Genomic DNA, 21,487 nt, shown 5'->3' on the forward strand with positions numbered 1-21,487 from the left:
AGTTTGGTATTTGTGCCTTTCCTATGTGCGTGTGGTAAACACAGAAATGTAAACTATGGAGATGTTATTACAAAATGTGCCCAAACAGGAAAATTTATTGTTATTCCTTTCTTGACTGCCAAGGGACAATCACTGGTAGACATCCTTTGGAAAATGAAGAACAAGTATAGGGCAATACAGCTGTGGAAAGCCACTGTTGTGGAATGGTGAGCCAAGTTCTGTGCTGGAAAAGTGATGGTCACCCTGTTCTTTCATTACTGGGTCCCAAGACTTACTGATTTTGAGAAATCTGATGTCTCTGTCATAGGGAATGTTATTGCACAACTCTGTAGAAACTAAGGCATGCAATTAGAGCGAAATGTCCAGGAAATCTGCGACTAGGGGTGCTGGTGCTGATTATGGATGTTCCCATATCACAAATGTCATAACACAGAAGTTATGCCAACTAAAGTGGGAGACACTCGATTGCCTGCCCTATAGTTTTGATCTTCCCCTATGCTTTTATTATGCATAAGTCCCTTAAAAAAGGCCTTGAAGGGTCATCGATTCGTGTTGGATGAGGATGTGCAGCAAGCGGTTATGGACTTCTTCATGCAGCAGGACAGCATGTTTTACCAACTTGGTGCATTGATGGAATGACTGCCTCAATGCTCATGGTAATTTTGCCTGAATGGCATACTGATTGTGGACTGTTTGGCCTTTGGATGGAAACTTTTGGTCACCCCTTATATATGAGAGTAAAGTAGAATGTCAAAAATGTGAGAACATATATGCCCCACAATTCATCAGTGGTACAGGCCTCAGTTGATCTTAAACCAGCCCTGCTCAGAGCAGTTGGCTTGTGTAGCAAACATCTGACTTGCCCACTGCAGTGCAATGCTCAATATGTTTGCAGTGGTGTCATCAGTGTAAAGACTGAACTATATGAGGATGCATGTATTTTTCATGGTTCAATTACAATTCAATTTCCAGGGTGAGTTCCCTTGGGTATTCATCTTCATCTACATCTGTAGCCTGTGTTGTAATTTGACTTTGTCACCAGTCGGATTGGCTACTGTGACTTCTCTTCACAACAACAGCCTACAGTGTGCCATTGATACGTCTGTGTAAACAGGGCCGCTGCTTCCAACAAACAGTATAAGGCACACATACACATAATTTTTACAACTACTGAAATAACTACAAATGTCTATGTTCAAATCACTGATTTACTCAGTAACACAAATACTCAGTTTCCACGTGAAGACCCTACAAATATTCCCAGCCTGTGTCAGTGTCCTGTTCTGATACAAAGTCCACACTGATGCATACAACTCCTTTCTTCCTGTCATAGACACTACTATGAAGCAGTGTCTTGTGTTCTCACTGGACTGCTGATTTCACATTGGACTCGTCTTCAACAAATGGGGCAGTTCCTTCTGCAAACAGGTTGATGCTGCTCAGCAGGTGAACAGTGATGGAATTGGAACCTGATGGAACTGGATATGCCCATTAAACTGTGGGATACGCTGTATACACTTGTTTACACAGGGGTATGAAATTGCATATGACTTGTTCCATGTGACAGCTGGCAAGCAACATGGTTCCAGTTATACTAATGACCTCTGTTGTAGGCTGCTTGAATTGATAGTGATCTTGCAGTGTCTGATGAGTAGGCTGCCATGTGCATCTGCATTGCTGGTGGGAAGGCTAGTTTGAAAGCTTCCAGTGGGATTGTGACCTCATGACTCATGGTTACACCACTTTGCAACACAATGTGAGGCGTGTGACAGAATGTACTTTTTATTGTATCATACAGGTATATTAAGGTTTCTTTCCATTCTATTTGTGGATGGTGCATGGTAAGAATGACTGCTGTATTTGTATTAATTGTTTCTGCCATGAAAGATGGAACAAGTAGGACCAGTTTTGTATCACTGCGCAACTGTTATTGGTTTTATTTGTGATCACCATGAGATGGATTCTAACGAGAAGAAATATACTCATCACTCATGTCCTGAAAGATAGTTCATGAAATTTTTTTAGCACGTTCTGATGACATGTGCATTGTCTTTCTTTGAGTGTCTGCTAATTAATATCATTCAACTTTTCTGTGAGTTTTTTGACAGTGACCATTCACACCAAGTTTCTTTGTGTGTGCCAGATGCCTTTTGTTTGTCAGACGTGGTATAGGTCCTATAAACATAAGCAGTATTAAAGTGTGAGTCTTATAAGTTTTCTGTAATGCAGTTACAGGAATCAAAGGGCAAGGAATGGATGAAGTAGTTGAGAAGGGAGTGAGACAGGGTTGTAGCCTATCCAAGATGTTATTCAATGTGTACACTGAGCAAGCAAAAAAAAAAAAAAAAAAAAAAAAAAAAAAAAAAAAAAAAAAAAAAAAAAAAACATTTGGGCATGGAATTAAAGTTCAGACAGAAGAAATAATAACTTTAGGGTTTGTCAGCAACATTGTAATTGTGTCATAGACAGCAAAAGACTTGAAAGAACAGTTGAACAAAATGGACACTATTTTGAAAAGAAGCTGTAAGACAAACATCAACAAAAGTCATAATATAATCGAATTAAATCAGGTGATGCTGAGGGAATTAGATAAGGAAATGAGATACTGAAAGTAGTACATGAATTTAGTAATTTGGGCAGCAAAGTAACTGCTGATGTCCAAAGTAGAGAGGATACAAAATGCAGATTGTCTATTGCAAGGAAAGAATTTCTGTAAAAAAGAACTTTGTCAATACCGAATATGAGTTTAAATGCTAAGAAATCTTTTGTGAAAGTAGTCTGAAGAGTAACATTGTACGAAGTGAAACATGGGCAATAAGCAGTTCAGACAAGAAGAGAAAGGAGTCACCCAGAACAATATCACTGCCCCGAGGTGGCTCAATTAACCTCTCTGGACCTGCAGTTATTTCACTCTAATCGCTGTTTGCGACAAGATGCTTTGTACCTTGTAGGGCAATAAAATATATTTGTATGGAATTTGTGACATATTTGTGGTCATTATACGTAACTTCTATCCAAAGTACTGTAATTCTAACAGAGAGAAGTGTGCAGTCACCAAACTGGAGATGGAGACTGAGAAATGAATAGAGTAAGCAGGTTCAAATGGATGAACAGGGGCTGGCTAAAAATATGGAAACTCCAAAAACACAACACATTACCATGCCTAATACTGTGTGTAGGAAAGCAGTTGGCATTCAAAACAGCTTCCACTCCTCTCAAAATGGATAAATACAGGTCTGTACATTCTCAAGGGACTCTCTTACTATTCTTCCTGTAAAATAGTGGCAATTTCAGTGGAGATGGATAGTGATCATGCGCCCTTCTCTCCAAAGTGGACCAGAAAATAAGGGCCCTGTTGTCTTGGAGCACAGGACCATCATTGGAAAAGAAATATTGTACCACGAGATAGGCCTGATCAGCCAAAATGGTCAAATAATCTGTGACAGAAATGTGACCTTGCTGAGTACCATAATATGGGAGCCAGAATTATCATTGAACAGCCGCCAGATTTTACTGTTGGGATATTAACTTGGCCAGAAGTTGGAAACAGTGTGAAACAAGCCTCATCCAACCAAATGCCTTTCTCCTATTGCTCCATAGGTCAGTTTCATGGTTTCAGCACCATATTTTCCATTTATGAGCGTTTGCATCACTAATGAGTGGGTTTGAAATTCCAGCTCATCCTGCAGTTTCCTGCTTCTGGATCTCTTTTCACGTTGTTTTGGTGCTGACAGGGTTTGGGAGCGTGACATTCGACTCTGCAATGACTTTTGCAGTTGTCATCCTTTTATTCTTTGTCACAATCCTTTTTGATGACTGCCTGCAACAATCACTCAACACATTTTTGCCTGTGTTTGGACTCAGCAGATGATCTTCGTTCCAATTTCCCTGCATGTGGTATTAATCTTTGATATGACATCTCGTGAAACACCAAACAATTTGGCTACCTTGTTTACAGAATCGCCCACAATATGACCAATTTACTCATATTCGAGTTTACATAGCTCCAACATAATGTACTCACAACCACACAGAACAGAATTCTGACTATATATGTATGGAAGATCGGGGAAGATCAGTTTGGATTCCGTAGAAATGTTGGAACACGTGAGGCAATACTGACCTTACGACTTATCTTGGAAGAAAGATTAAGAAAAGGCAAACCTACATTTCTAGCATTTGTAGACTTAGAGAAAGCTTTTGACAACGTTGACTGGAATACTCTCTTTCAAATTCTGAAGGTGGCAGGGGTAAAATACAGGGAGCGAAAGGCTATTTACAATTTGTACAGAAACCAGATGGCAGTTATAAGAGTCGAGGGGCATGAAAGGGAAGCAGTGGTTGGGAAAGGAGTGAGACAGGGTTGTAGCCTCTCCCCGATGTTATTCAATCTGTATATTGAGCAAGCAGTAAAGGAAACAAAAGAAAAATTCGGAGTAGGTATTAAAATTCATGGAGAAGAAGTAAAAACTTTGAGGTTCGCCGATGACATTGTAATTCTGTCAGAGACAGCAAAGGACTTGGAAGAGCAATTGAACGGAATGGACAGTGTCTTGAAAGGAGGATATAAGATGAACATCAACAAAAGCAAAACGAGGATAATGGAATGTAGTCAAATTAAGTCGGGTGATGCTGAGGGAATTAGATTAGGAAATGAGACACTTAAAGTAGTAAAGGAGTTTTGCTATTTAGGGAGTAAAATAACCGATGATGGTCGAAGTAGAGAGGATATAAAATGTAGACTGGCAATGGCAAGGAAAGCGTTTCTCAAGAAGAGAAATTTGTTAACATTGAATATAGATTTAGGTGTCAGGAAGTCATTTCTGAAAGTATTTGTATGGAGTGTAGCCATGTATGGAAGTGAGACATGGACGATAACTAGTTTGGACAAGAAGAGAATAGAAGCTTTCGAAATGTGGTGCTACAGAAGAATGCTGAAGATAAGGTGGGTAGATCACGTAACTAATGAGGAGGTATTGAATAGGATTGGGGAGAAGAGAAGTTTGTGGCACAACTTGACTAGAAGAAGGGATCGGTTGGTAGGACATGTTCTGAGGCATCGAGGGATCACAAATTTAGCATTGGAGGGCAGCGTGGAGGGTAAAAATCGTAGAGGGAGACCGAGAGATCAATACACTAAGCAGATTCAGAAGGATGTAGGTTGCAGTAGGTACTGGGAGATGAAGAAGCTTGCACAGGATAGAGTAGCATGGAGAGCTGCATCAAACCAGTCTCAGGACTGAAGACCACAACAACAAATGTATGGATTGAGCTGGGTACCTAGAAACGATGGAGAGGCTTTGTCCCCGCCATAGCCCTCAGTGGTGCACAAGTGCACAACAGGCTACAGCAGTCCACTCACTCCACTACCACCCCACACCGAACTCACAGTTATTGTGTGGTTTGGCCCCCAGTGAACGCCCCAGGAACGTCTCACTCCAGATGAGTGTAACCTCAATGTTTGCGTGGTAGAATAATTATGGTGTATGCATACGTGGAGATAGTGTTTGTGCAGCAACTGCCAACATAGTGTAACTGAGGTGGAATAAGGGGAATCAGCCCGCATTCCCTGAGGCAGATCGAAAAACCACCTTAAAAACCATCTACAGGCTGGCTGGCACACCGGACCTCAGCACTAATACACCGGGCAGATTTGTGCCAGGGACCAGCATGCCTTCCTGCTTGGGAAGCAGCACGTTAGACCACACTGCTAGCCAGATGGGCTGTTCTGACCATGACTGACACTTGTAAGGCATTGAGGACATTGCTGTTCTTGGTCAGATACAACAGCATGATGTGAAGGCTTTTATAGCATCTGCATTTATGTTCAGGCATGCATTTCTCGCAGCATTTCCATATTTTTGTCCAACCCCTATAACTAGTAGTAGTTATTCATAGATCAGAAGACTTAGGAAGGAATTGAGGGCCGTCTGAAAAGTTCTCAGGCTGATAGTGAAAACGCCAGTCTGTGTTTTCAAAGAAGTTTTATTTTTCAACATTATCTCCTCTGATACCAATATATTTCACCCAGTGATGTTCCACTGCTGTTATCCCCCCTGCAGTGTTCCTTCTGAAGTGCTGTAAAGTACCCATCTACAGCTGCAATGGCTTCTTCACTGGAAGAAAAGCGATTACCAGCAAGGAATTTCTTCAATTTTGAGAATAGATGAAAGTCAAATTTGGGAAATAGGGTGGACGTTCCAGTACTTAATAGTGCAAATCCCACAATTTCCCCATTGCCAAGTCACTTTTGTAGGTGCATTGTCCTGATGGAAGATAATTTTTTTTCTTCATGAAGCCAGGTCTTTCACGTTTGCATGTCCAGTTTTGTTAGAAGTTGCGAGTACAGTTCCCCAGTTACGGTTTTTTTTTTCTTTTCAAGATAACAAAATTCCTTTCGCTGCCCAAGACACAGATACCATAACTTGTCCTGCCTCGGCGACGTCCTTGCCTTCTCTGGAGCTTAAGATCTGGCCTTTTATCTACTGCATAGACTGCTGTTTTTGAGTGTGTAGTGGTGAATCCATGTTTCAACCACTGTCACACATCGATGCAAAAAGTCACTTCTGTTTTTCTTAAAACGTACCAAGCACTTTCCTAAAAGTGTCATGTGAATGTGTTTGTGATTCACAGTGAGCAAACGCAGCACCCATTTCGCACAAAGCTTTTGCATGCTCAATTGGTGCAAGACGTGACTAACAAGTTCCTTTTGTATGCCTAGAGGACTAGTAATTTCACACACTTTTATACAACAGTCTTCCAAAATCATATCATGCACTTTGTCGATGATTTCCGGTGTGCTTGCACGTTTTGGATGTCCTTCACTTTGACCGTCTTGGATGCTTTCACGACCACGTTTAAACTTGGCTGGCCATTTCTTCAGTGTATCTTGGCGACAAACAGACCTGATCTTTTCGAGGAAGTTAATCTAGAAGAAGGTATTGTCGACCATAATGTCGTTATGGCTTCTATGTGTTGCGGCCACATATAGTAAGCGTTGCTTCGCGCAGTGGAGAATGGCAAAACAGAGGCACGCCGGCGACCGAGGCGTTGAGGAGTAGGCAGGCACAGATAGCCTTGCTGACAGCAGCAGTCTACCAACAGACTGACGCAAGGACTCACACAGACCGAGCGCCAAGCAAAGCCTGCAGAGTGCTGAGTAAGGGGAAGTGAGGCCAGCACGCCAAGTTACGCTGCAATATACTGCAGGAGTAATAACAAAAAGCTACCACCGAGGGTAAAAAACGTCCTCCTGCCGGATATAAATAGTGGAGTGCAGGCAGCAACAGATGGAAGCCATTAGGAAGCAGTTGGGATCTGAGGACGAACGTGGTCCGTGTCCGAATATTCAATATTCGTAGGTGACAATTCCAGAAGTCTGTTCCAGCTTGCAGGAGTCATCCGTTCGCCGCCAGATGTCAACTTCAGCTCTGGAGGTCGGCCCGAGTTCTGTCGGCACCATGGCTGACTAACTACAGCGAGAACTTCCAGCAGGACCGGCCGCAGCGCGGTCTCGGTCACAGGCGCCGCCGGGACTGATGCCCGGACTTCACGGCAACCCGGCCCCACGGCGCGTGGTCCGTCCATGACGGGACCTCGCAGACATCGCGACTGACGGCTTCCCAGCCGCCGGTGCAGCGGTGACGAGTTCACCTCAACCACAGGGCATCCTGGCTTCAGCGGAGCAACGGTGGCCTGAGGCTCCCGAGTGCGATCGGCGGCGCACGTTGCGCGCATTGTCGGAGAATCTACACAGCAGAAGCCAGGCGGAGGGATCCGCAGGGCTGGGCAGCGACGACGAGTGAGAAATTTTGTAAAGAAACTTCAATAAATAATTGTAAAACTCCACGCCGTCTCAGTCTTTGGCGCAGCCATTGTGTCTGCTGCTAACAACGTGCAGAAGTCGTAACATATGTCAGTGGAAGTTGCAAAAAAACCAAACAAACAGCGTAAAGTTTTCTTGTTTGGGAAAGCAAATAAGTGTCATTAATAGGTATCTTCACAGTCAGCTCCAAGCATTCACCGCAGGACACAAAGATATTGTGCATTTTGGTCGGAGTTTATAGGTGTCCACATTGTGCTGGAGAAGTATGTGCCTAGCAAAAATATAGGGGAGGGAAAGGTACCACATTGGTACAACAAACATATTAGGAAGTTGCTGAGAAAGCAGAATATTTTGCACAGACGTTTTAAACGTAGTCACTGCCCCGCTGACAAACAGTATTACGCAAAATGAAAGCAGCTGTCAGAAAGACAATAAGGACAATGAGAGATTCTTTTAACGAATTTGAAAGCAATATTTTATCTTCAGATTCTAAAAAAAAAAACCAAAAAAATTGTGGTCGTACGTAAAATCTATGAACGCTACAAATAATTCAATAGCTTCTCTTGTTGACAGTACGGATAATGTAGCTGATGATGATAAACAGAAGGCCGGTATTCTAAACCTAGCTATCAAAAACTCGTTTACGGCAGAGGACTTCACCACCATTCCCTCTTTCAATTATCGAACAAACGCAAGGATGGCTGACATTGTGTTTAGTGTGTCTGGGATTGTAAAACGGTTAAGATCCTTAAACGCCAGGAAGGCATCTGGCCCAGACGGTATCCCCGTAAGATTATATGTTGACTATGCAACAAATATAGCACCATTCTTATCCATCATCTATCAGAGATCATTGGAACAGCGGAAAGTTCCACGGGACTGGAAGAAGGCCCAGGTCATAGCAATCTATGAGAAGGGTAGAAAATCGTATGCACGTAATTACCGGCCAATTTCACTGACGTCGATGTGTTGTGGAATCATGGAACATATTTTGTGTTCAGGAATAATGACCAGACTCTGAGAAGCTCATCTGCAGAAACCATCACGGTTTCAGGAAACAGCGGTCATGCGAGACACGGCTGGCCCTCTTTGTGTATGATATACAACAGGCTCTAGATACTGACTCCCAGGTTGATGCCATATTTCTCGACTTTCGAAAGGCGTTCGACTCAGTTCCGCACTGTCCTTACTCCAAAAAGTGCGCGCTTACGGTCTATCCGATGACATATGGGGTTGGATAGAAAGTTTTCTAACAGACAGAGGGCAGTATGTCGTCCTGAACGGGGTGACTTCAACAGAAACAAGGGTAGCTTCAGGTGTGCCCCAGGGCACCGTAATATGCCCGCTGCTTTTTATGATTTACATAGACGATCTGGTTGATGGTATTGACAACGGCATTAGACTGTTTGCCGATGATGCTGTAGTCTACAGGAAAGTGGTATCACACGAAAGTTGTGAACAAATCAATGAGGATTTGCAGAAAATAAATGTGTGGTGTAATGACTGGCAGTTGTCTCTCAATATTGTTAAGTGTAGTCTACTGCGTATAACAAGGCGAAAATCCCCATTAATGTACGAGTACAAAATAAATGCCCAGTTTTTGGAAGCGGTAACATATCTCAAGTATCTGGGTGTGACTATTCGAAATGATCTCAAATGGAATGATCAGATTACACAAGTAACGATGCAGTCCTTCAACAAAGGAAATAGCTTACAATACATTAGTTCGTCAGTCTTAGAGTATTGTTCGTCTGTGTGGGACCCTTACCAGTTGGGTCTGATTCAAGAGATTGAGAAGGTTCAAAGAAGAGCGGCAAGTTTCGTGACTGGTACATTTAGCCATCGTGAGAGCGTTACAAATCTCATGGAAAGTTTGAAGTGGGACACACTTGCAGTTAGACGACGCGCTAAACGGAAGGGGCTGCTCACTAAATTCCGAAATCCGATCTTCCCTGAGGATGTAGAGCATATATTACTACCACCAACTTTCAAATCGCGCAATGACTACCATTCAAAGATAAGGGAAATTAGAGCTCGTACTAAGGCGTCCAGACAGTCGTTTTTCCCTCGCGCGATTCACGAGTGGAACAGAGGGGAAAAAATATGACTTTGGGGAGAATTGTGCCCTCCGCCACACACCGCTTGATGGCTAGCGGAGTATATATGTAGATACGTAGACGTAGAAGGTGAGGAACTGCCTTACACATTTACATGCCGGAAATGAATATCTGTTCGTATGAAAACTTCTTTAACGAAGATTTTAATCACTGGACGATACTCGATTTTTTTTCCATTTTCAACACCACGCGCACCACAACTACTTCAAATGACTGCCTACTGTCAACTGCTGCCTGGAATGTCTTGCAATTTTAAGTGGCGTCTACTAACACGTGTAGCGACGTAAGAGGAAAGAAATGCACAAGTAGTGCTGTAATCTCTGGGTGAGCCAAAGCACTTTGCAGACAGCCCTCTTAGGCGGTGTGAAGAGCTGTATCAAACCAGTCTTCAGATTTAACAGAAAAGCAACAAGAGTTTTTCATGAAACGTTTTTTGAAGGCAAACTGTAGTTTCTCAGTATTCTGACAACCAGTTGCAGTGTATCTTTGTTTTTATGCCTTGTTAAGTGCTCAACTGCCGGCCGTTGTGGTCGAGAGGTTCTAGGCGCTTTAGTCTGGAACCGCACTGCTGCTACGGTCGCAGGTTCGAATCCTGCCTCGGGCATGGATGTGTGTGCTGTCCTTCGGTTAGTTAGGTTTAAGTAGTTCTAAGTCTAGGGGACTGATGACCTCAGATGTTAAGTCCCATAGTGCCATTTTTGATTTGTAAAATCTGACAGTGAACAGTGTAAGTGGAAGAAAGACTTACGCGAAGTAATAAATACACGCCAGAATGAGACTTGCAAAACTGTCTGGAAGTTGTAGTGTCCAGGGTGGACATAAAGTCACGTTACCCTACTAATAACCAATATAAACCTCTGAACTTTAATAAGTAGCATGAGCAACAGTTCTTTAGAGGAGTTTTCTAGAAATATGAACCACGTACAACTGCTCATGGGAGGCAATGCACTTTTACTAATAGAGATCTACGAGACTGGTCCCTCCGGATGAGAACTGAGATGAACATTACTGATTTCAGAGAAATTATGACCTTAAGCTGCTTACAGACGTTGATAAATATCAACGGGGACAGTTGCAAAATGTGTGCCCCAACCGGGACTTGAATCCGGGACCTCCTGCTTACGTGGCAGACGCTCTGTCTGACCTTTATTTTATCTCATTTTGTTCGATATTGTTCGCTGAATTTGTTCGAGGCGGACGTCCGATGACACCCAGTTAGGTTCTTCGTTGATCCATTCACTCTGTTTTTTTGTTACAGAAGATACCTAACCCTCTGACCGAACACGCTGAGCTACCTTGCCGGCGTTCCTTTAGTGCGTTGCATCTGCTCGGGGCGGACGTCGTAAGACATCCGTTTAAGTTCGTTGTTGGTCGATTAACTCAGTTTTTTTTTTATTACAGAGGGCAGCTAACCCTCTGACAGTCAGACCGAACACGTTGAGCTACCGTGCTGGCATCCGACTGAGCCACTGAGGACACAGCCAATAGTGCGACTACAGGGACTTATCTCTGGCACGCTCCCTGTGATACCCACATTCCCAAATTACTGCTCAAATTGTTCAAATGGCTCTGAGCACTTAAACCTAACTAACCTAAGGACATCACACACATCCATGCCCGAGGCAGGATTCGAACCTGCGACCGTAGCGATCGCGCGTTTCCAGACTGTAGCGCCTAGAACCGCTCGGCCACTCCGGCCGGCCCCCAAATTACTGTCCACACACTACATTTGTAGTGCCCCTACCCACTACACTCCTTACTCGCGGCAGTCAACTACCGATTCCCATAAGACTTTGAGCGATGAGAGTGGTTCAAATGGCTCTGAGCACTATGGGACTTAACTTCTGAGGTCATCAGTCCCCTAGAACTTAGAACTACTTAAACCTAACTAACCTAAGGATATCACACACATCCATGCCCGAGGCAGGATTCCAACCTGCGATCGTAGTGGTCCGAAAGAACAGATATCAATGGCGATCCTGCAGCTCTTGAAGAATGAAATTACAATGAAATCAGACCTTTAGCTGCTTACAGGAGTTGATAAATTCCCAACTTACTGTTCACACACTACATTTGTAGTGACCCAGCTCCTGCCCACCCCGCAGTCGTGCTATTCTCTGTGTCCTCCGTGGCTCAGAAGGACAGAGCATTTGCCATGTGAGCAGGAGATTCTGGGTTCGAGTTCTGGTTGGGGCACATATTTTCAACTCTCCCCATTGATATCTGTCAACGCCTGTAAGCAGCTGAAGGTCTGATTCCATTGTAATTTCATTCTTCGTGACTATTTGCTTTTGATGAAGTTCAGTGTACACACATACAACCGTTACTTATAGATAACTGTTGTACACACATTCTGGTGACGGAAAGCCAAACATAAGACTATTTCTTAAAAAGCACACCACACATATCATTTCCATCGTTTGACATGCATTGCTGAAGACTTTCACTGAAGCTCCTCATTACATTCTCAGTGCCTGGGAACTGATAAGGGAATTACCTAATCTGACGTGTCGGAACATGCACTGAAATTTTTTATACAGAAAAATTATATGGGAAAATAGACCTGTAAAATTTTTAGCTGCTAAGGTGTACTGCAAATTATGATTTTTTAAAAAAATAATGTCTCCAAATTCGTTGTCCGCCAGGCAGCTGGAGAAATATACATTCCTGCTGGGGATGTAGTGGACTGAGCATGTGTAACATAGCTGGCATATATCCTTGGTTGACGACGCATCGGTAAACAGATAAGACGACTCGCTGCGATCATGATTTGTAAAGCGAATTTCAACCAGTGCTGATCTTGCATCTTCATATATGATAACTTTAATAGGAGCTTTGGTCAGTTATGGTTATAACCATGTTACCTGTATGTTAGGTGTGTTGCATATCTATTGGACGTTAACTCAATATGTGCGTGATGAGCATCTCACTAGAGTCCCCTAAAAGCTGGAAGCAGTAAACCATATAGCTACTGAGTGAGGGCTTAAAGGGCCGCGTAACCTACAAAACATATTTCTTCTACATAGTTATCCTTGTGCCTGTTACTTAAAAATAAGCAGTATTTATAGCAAAATTGAACTTGTCAATGTTTAATTCAGGTCTTATTCTAAAACTGTTGATTTGTAACGTAAAACAGAGGGATGTTGTGATAAAAATAAAAAAAATACAGATTTATTATTTGGCGCTAGAAAACCCAATTTCCTTATCAAAAGTTAAAATTAAAAAACCGCAAAAAATATCACAAACTTTGCTTCAATACTTTGTCGAACATACATAAAACATGTTTCTGTAATCATAAACCACTTCTGCATTTATCAGTAATAATAGGAAAATATTGCCTTTGATCATGTATAAGAATGTTCTATTGAGTATACATATATTTTGTTATGTTTGTCACGTAAACTGTACTTGCATCAAAAGTACTTGCTTTGGTTACAGGACACTAGCAATACTGTATCCGAACATTACAGGTTTGATCTTCCTACTCGCCCGCATTAACTTACATTTTTTCACATTTTGGGTTAGCTGCCATTCATCACCCCAACTGGAAATTTTGTCTAAACCGTCTTGTATCTTCCTACAGTTGCTCAACTCCGTCACCTTACCGTACACCATGGTATCATCAGCAAACAACCGTTTATGTATATGGTGAACAACGGTGGTCCTATCACACTCACCTCAGGCACTTCTGACGATACCCTTGCCTCTGATGAACACTCGCGTCGAGGACAACATTCTGCGTTCTATTATTTAAGTCTCCGAGCCACTCACATACCTGTGAACTTGTTCCATATGCTCGTACCTTCGTTAACAGCCTGCAATGAGGCACCGTGTGAAATACTTTACGGAAATCTAGAATTATGGAATCTGTCTGTTGCCCTTTGTCGATAGTTGTCTGTATATCATGTGAGAAAAGTGCAAGCTGAGTTTCACTCGAGCAATTCTTTTTAAAACTATTCTGCTTCGTGGAAATAAATTTCTGAGTCCCAAGAAAGTGTGTTGCATTCGAACCGAGAATATGTTCAAGGATTCTGCAGCAAACATAAGTTAGGTGTATTGGTCTGTAATTTTGCAGGTCTGCTCTTTTACTTTTCTTATATACTGGAGTCACATGTTTAAGCAGATTCAAAAAAATCATCTAGTATAGGAAGTCGCAAAACAAAATTTTACTTCAAATACAAATATAGAGGAGATGCCATTAATTCGTGGCTGACGTGAAGACGAAGCTTGTTGTTATCTCCACACCTATTGTGTTTAACAACTATCTTTCAGAGATTGTGAGGGAACTGTGAGCAAACCGCACTTTATCATTTTGAAGAGAAAAAAGACAGTCTTTTTTGCAGTCGATTAATGCTGTGTCACATTAATGAATAGGTTGCTGTTTCCGCAGCTTTATATCTGTCTTCAGGGCGCTTAAATAATGTTAGGACCAAAACGAAAAGGAGGACTGTTTAGTGGGAAAAAACTTACAATCGACCTATAAAAACCTGGAAAAACAGGAAAGAATAATTTTCAATATTTCATTCGAAATGGTTTCTGTCAGTTGTGGAAATTAATTCTTTGCTTATGTTGGCGTGGGCATAACGACACCTTTGGCTTTCTGGAGGACATCGAAAAGACCGTTGATATAATTCATATTCCACCTGGAGTATCCAATGTGACTCTCGCTAAAGAATTTTTTCGACTGTGGAAAATATTTATAAGGCAATTGTCAGACACATAATTTCCGATAACTGCGTGCCAATTGAGATTCGTTAGGAGAACAGTATCCTTAAATTTCAGTCATTTGTGAATTATCATTTTGCATGGGCACGTTTTACGAGTTGCTTTATGTAGGCAGGCATGCCGCACAATATGCACAGCAACAGCCAGGAACATTTCTTACTCCACCGCAATTCTGTTCAAATAAAACTAGTAATTACTGTGTTGTACGTGAAAGCATTAATTTTTTCTGTCGTCAGAGGTGCCTGGTTAAAGAAAATTTTGTTTTCATTGTTCAAACGACCCTTCGCTGCATGGTAACGACTATAGGGTGTAAATAAAGAACTCATTGTTACTGACATGTGCATTATTCAGAAAGTATTATAAGAACTATGCTATAGAATTTGCTATAAAATGATGTGTAAGAAATATTTCATTTTGATAAATTAAAGTCGTCTATAGTGTAAACATCAAGTGCTACCTTCATTTATTTTCCTTTGATAGTCACCTTTGTAAGAATTACGTATGCAACAGTTTAGCTGTCGGTGTGAACTGCCTCTTATTCAAAACATTAATGATATATGACATTTTTTGTGTGGCTTAAGTGCTTCAAATTCTGTGTCCTGGATATTTGCACTATGTGGCGTTATGCTCTCTTGTTACGGGCGATCGCGCACTACAAACAACTGTCATAAGCGGTTCTTGGTGTGACGAAATCGTGTAACTTCAACAATTTAAAAAAAAAAACTTGCAATGAATCTTAGCGGCTAAAATTTGGACCGTGCATTTCTTTCGTCGTATTCTTCCTGTACCAAAAATTTCAGGCTGGGTTTCATGTGGAATTGGACTATTCCTTTGTGAGAAATCATGGGATTGAGTCCTGATCGAACCACAGAAATTACCAGTTTGCCTTTAAATTAGCCTTCACCTCCCAACGATGTGAGGAGTCGCCAGGGCAGACACGTGGTTCGCATTCCGTGTCAAACTTTAGATGCCCTCTGTCCTGCGATATTACTGGGATCGATTAAGCGCACGCAAGCTACTAAAATGGCATCCAATTGAAAAACTTGTGCAACTGGCTATTAAGCTACACGAAATTATTATTTACCGAACTTATTGACTTTTACAAGTTCTTGCAAGCGCGGTGAAAGTGCACTGTCTGTTTGCATTATTACTTTGTGTTTTGCAGTTCGGCAGACGTCAGAATGCACTACTGCTCGCAGTTGAACGTTATTGATGTCCGCTAATGCCTTTCCGCGATGTTGACTTATGAAGGGCGATTAGGTGCGATCCCAATTTTATGAACAGTCCTCGGTGAGTCTCCCACTTACTTTGTAGCGCTCAGCTGCTTTGCTGATCTTTCCCGGAGCCTCTGCTACGATTTCAACTCTCAAAGTAAGAGTAGCTGTAGGTCTCTAAGGCTTTGGTTTATTTACACATTTTCTATCGTAAAAATTTACTTATTTGCGTTGCCTGTGGAAGCTTGCGTCAGTTTCCGATGCACTAGGGATGTTTATCCAGGTTCTGTGATTCCAAAGTTAAAAATGTTATATGCAATGACCAGACAATTTTTTATTGTATTTTATTTGGCACTAGATAAATTTTAAATGCCCTGCAGCCACCAGTCACAGAAAGCACTACAATACAACTTACTTTTTATCTTTACAAGATGTATTGCATGAAAGAATTTGCTTGTTTAAATATTCATAAATTAAATAATAAAAGAAACTCAAATAAACATTTATATACGTTTATGCTGTTGCAATATAACAGACGGAATTCCCCACGAAAACTGTGGACATACTTTCATCAACTCTTCCATTAATGGTTTCCTCTACAGAGAATGTACGGATTATGTAATAGTTACTTTATTTAGGTCTGCAGTGGATTCATTGTCACAATCGCACTGTTAAAAATAGCACGAAATGGGCCGTAATAAATGACCAACAGTTCCGCACTGTCGCTTGCTCCAAAAAGTGCTCGCTTACGGTCTATGACATATGCGGTTGAACAGAAAGTTTTCTAACAGACAGAGAGCAGTATGTCGTCCTGAACGGGGTGACTTCAACAGAAACAAGGGTAGCCTCAGGTGTGCCCCAGGGCAGCGTAATATGCCCGCTTGTTTTTACTATTTACATAGACGATTTGGTTGATGGTATTGACAACGGCATTAGACTGTTTGCCGATGATGCTGTAGTCTACAGGAAAGTGGTATCACACGAAAGTTGTGAACAAATCAGTGAGGATTTGCAGAAAATAAACTCGTGGTGAAATGACTGGCAGTTATCTCTCAATATTAGTAAGTGTAACCTACTGCGTATAACAAGGCGAAAATCCCCTTTAATGTACGAGTACAAAATAAATGCCCAGTCTTTGGAAGCGGGAACATCTCTCAAGTATCTGGGTGTGACTATTCGAAATAATCTCAGATGGAATGATCAGCTTACACAAGTAACGGGCAAGGCGACCTCTTAGATTGCAGTTTATTGATAGAATCCTGAAGCGATGCAGTCCTTCAACAAAGGAAATAGCTTACAATACGTTAGTTCGTCCAGTCTTAAGAGTATTGTTCGTCTGTGTGGGTCCCTTACCAGTTGGGTCTCATTCAAGAGATTGGAAAGGTCCAAAGAAGAGCGGCAAGATTCGTGACTGGTTCGTTTAGCCATCGCGAAAGCGTTACAAATCTCATAGAAAGATTGATGTGGGATACACTTGCAGATAGACGACGCGCTAAACGGAAGGGCCTGCTCACTAAATTCCGAAATCCGATCTTCGCCGAGGATGTAGAGCATATATTATTACCACCAACTTTCAAATCGCGCAATGATCACCATTCAAAGATAAGGGAAATTAAAGCTCGTGCTGAGGCGTTCAGACAGTCGTTTTTCCCTTGTGCGATCCGCGAGTGGAACAGAGGGAGGGAAATATGACTTTGACGCGAATTATGCCCTCCGCCCCACATCGCTTAGTGGCTAGCGGAATGTATACGTAGATGTAGATGCTCTGTGTCCTCGGCGAATTTTTCAACTGTCCCCTTTGATAGTTATCAACGCCTGTAAGCAGCTAAAGGTCTGATTTCAAAGCTATCATAGTCCGTGCTTACTTATGAAAGTCTACTGTAGCCTACAGTAGCTTTATAACTTTATCTCATGTACATCAGAGTCTGATAACACATATGGTTGCGTACCTCGTGAGGCAACATTGTGCAGCTGCTCCCAGCATTAAAGTGTTAAAACTGTGCTCAGATGGTATTTTTTGGCTGCATGTTAGCCAAAAAACGCGAACATCTGGATTCTAATCTGCTGTGTCCTCCACAAGATAAGGGATACGTCGTATGTAGAAGAGAGCCGGGCTGCCTATGACTCAGGCGCAACATAATAATACTAGAAGCATCATAGAACATTTTTATCCCAAGCAAAATTTTAACCCCTCTCCCTCTTCCAATAGTTCCATGAGGTGCTTGAAAGTCTATGGCTTTTAATATTTCTTAGAATAGTTCACTTTGAAATAAAAGTCCATACTATAAAATGTATATAGTTTAATAAGTACCTGTTTCACTGATAAGGGAAAAGTGCATATAAATATGCGTCGTGTGACAAATCAGTTTGCAACAAATGTATTGTTCCAGTTTCCTATTTCTGTACAGATTGCAAAACTTAGCCTATAGACAATGATGATCTATAGGTATCTAAAAGGAACGTATTTACTTACACAGATTTTAATGTTTATCTTTAGAAAATATCTGTTAGTGCGTAGGTATATATTGGACTGCGGTAATTTATTAAATGTATACAGCGAATGGCTTTAAAAGAACAAGATTGTTGCTGTAAAATATTTTATTTCAAAAACATAAATATTTATTTATTGCGACCCTCAATATCCACCCCTGCTCTATCCTTAAACGTATCCATGCGAATTTTTCATTGATGGGAACAGTGCTGGAAGTCTTCTTCGATGAGCTGCTTTATAATGCATGCTGCTTTTCCTTTTACTGCTTCAGTGAATTGAAATTTTGTTCGTTTTAATGCAGATTAGATCTTCGGGAATAGATAAAACTAACATGTTGCTAGGTCAGGCTAGTAAGATGCATTGTCTAACACTGGGGAGCTGTAGTTGCTAGAAACCTTCTGATAGGCAATGATATGAGCTGCTGTGCTGCTTGATGCAGAGCGCATGATGTGCCCTTCCACAATCCCATTTACTCATGGAGTTGAATAGGAACCTCAAGTTAGTGAGGTTAATTAACAGTCTGACCTTCAGGATTCTTTTTTTTTAAATTTGTGGTAAGGTCTTATGGGACCAAATTGCTGGGTCATCGGTCCCTAAGCTTACACACTACTTAATCTACGTTAAACTAACTTACGCTAAGGACAACCCATACACACACACACGCACACACACACACACACACACACACACACACACACACACACATGCCCGAGGGAGGATTCGAAGATACACAATTCTGTGAATATCGAAAAAACAATGATAATGGCTTTGAATCATGATTTGCTCATTCGAGCTTTTTTCACTCTCAGTGAAATTGGGCTCTTCCAGTACATGGATTGGCCCTTATTTTCTGGATCATAATTGAAAAACGAAAATTTGACACATGTCATCAGTCTTTCCAAGAAATCAGGATCATTTTCAATAGGATTCAAAGTGTCAGTCAGACATTTTCACGGGCTCGTTTTTGTTTGATCGTGAGAATTTTCATAACCAGTTTCGCACACACTTTTCTCGTGTTAAATTGGTTATGTAAATTTTTATTTACGCGTTCTTTGTCAGTGCTACAGTTTCAGCAGTCGATCGAATATTCAACCGACAGTCAGATCGAATCAGATGACTTAATTTTCCGATATTTTGATCCGTTTTAGATGTTGATGGGCGTTCCGGCCATGAGTAATTTTCAACGTCTTGTCTACTATCTTGGAAACACTTGAACTACTCAAAAACTCGACTGGTGATGAACAGTCTTCGCCATACACTTCTTTCAATAACAGATACGTTTCAGTAGCGGTTTTTTGAAATTTCGTGTGAAACTTCACGACTATTCATTGCTCTGTTATTACACTTATCATTTCAACTATTAGACAAACGAAGGTCACGACCACATAGATTTATCTACAGACACTAAAGATGGTGCATTCGACTGAGAAGTTCTCAGATTTCACAGCTATTCATCGTTCATCTTCATGCGTACTTACTCTGTGACAGCATCAGGCCCATTATTTTATACCAACACCTGGGATTATCTTTTTTTTTTGCTTAGTTGTAGAAAATATCATTCTGTACTAAAACCTTTATGACTTGGCTGCATTTCTATAAAAATACATGATTTATTCATGGTATTACGAACAATTCTTAAGTATTCGCATATCGGAGTTTTTCTGGACAAAAAGTAAGAAAATAATCAATTTTTATGTTGTCACATAATATTTTAAATGAAATGTAAGTATGAAGCATGACTGTACTTAGTGGTTCGAATTAAAAGAGAATAACGGACAGCAAGAGTGACTATTTGTTACAGAAAATTCATCGCCCAAAATACCGTACTGGAAACGCATCGATTAGAGATGGGACTTTTTGCCCCAATGGCGGTTTTAGGGGGTTCAAAAAACCTGGCGGTTCCAGTATTAAAAGTCAGAATCCAGAGAAGATGCGCTCGACTAGGACTGTGTTACATATCTGCTTTACGTCTCACAAATAGTCCACCAGTGGACGTTGCTCCAGCAGACTCCATCAACAGTCGCCGCCAAGAAGAGCCAAATAGGACATTACACACGTGCAGTGGATTTAGGACTATACCAGCTTTAAAGACAGTTCAGTGTAACTGAAAACTGATCTACTTTATCATGCACAATCTTCATGTTTCAGTTGATTATTATAATACGTATTTCAATAACTCATGGTAAATTGTCGATGATCTGTGTTGCCATCTACTTTTGCCATAACTGTTGCCTAACTGTATTTGGTCCTGTGACCTAGCTGTGTAGTTGTTGTGTGCGAGCAAGCAACCAATTAACAGCAACTATTTTGGTGGTAGGGGGCTCTCATAATGCCATATTTATATGTTTGACCCCAAGTTCATTTGGTGAAAACACTAGAATCCCATGTGGCACACAGTTTGAATCTCTCAGGGATTTTCATTTCGATGTACGTGTCAGAGCTTAGTGATCGCTTAACAAAAATGGTGAACAAAACATCAAAAATCTTGATTTTTCTTCCTAAAAACAAACTCGACGCCAACATTTCAAACCATATTGCATACAAGTTTGGCTTAAGAAAAACAGTCAATGCTTAGCATGTTATATGGGACATTTCAAGAAGCGCCCCAGTCCGGCAATGTTTGGTTTGGATCCTGTGGGTCATAAACGTTTGAGAACAGTGGCGTCGAAGATTTTTAGTCTGGAAACCCATTGCCGGCCGGAGTAGCCGAGCGGTTCTAGGCGCTACAGTCTGGAACCGCGCGGCCGCTACGGTCGCAGGTTCGAATCCTGCCTCGGGCGTGGATGTGTGTGCTGTCCTTAGGTTAGTTAGGTTTAATTAGTTCTAAGTTCTAGGCGACTGATGACCTCAGATGTTAAGTCGCATAGTGTTCAGGGCCAACGACATGTACACAGGTGTCCGTATGCTGCTTGCACACGGAAAAGTTAATGAAAACGGCCGAACTGCAGTACGACTGTTTGTGGAAAGGTTTCCCAATATTTTCGTGCATATGCGTAGTCCAGTAGTTACTTTTATGACACAAAACAGATTACTGATAATTTAAAAACATTGCTTATGAATGAGGTGGCGTGGTGAAATGCTGGTTATTGAAGAGAGTATAATAACTGAGAGGAAC

The sequence above is a fragment of the Schistocerca cancellata genome, chromosome 9, assembly GCF_023864275.1.
Source record: "Schistocerca cancellata isolate TAMUIC-IGC-003103 chromosome 9, iqSchCanc2.1, whole genome shotgun sequence".
Classification (NCBI taxonomy): domain Eukaryota; kingdom Metazoa; phylum Arthropoda; class Insecta; order Orthoptera; family Acrididae; genus Schistocerca; species Schistocerca cancellata.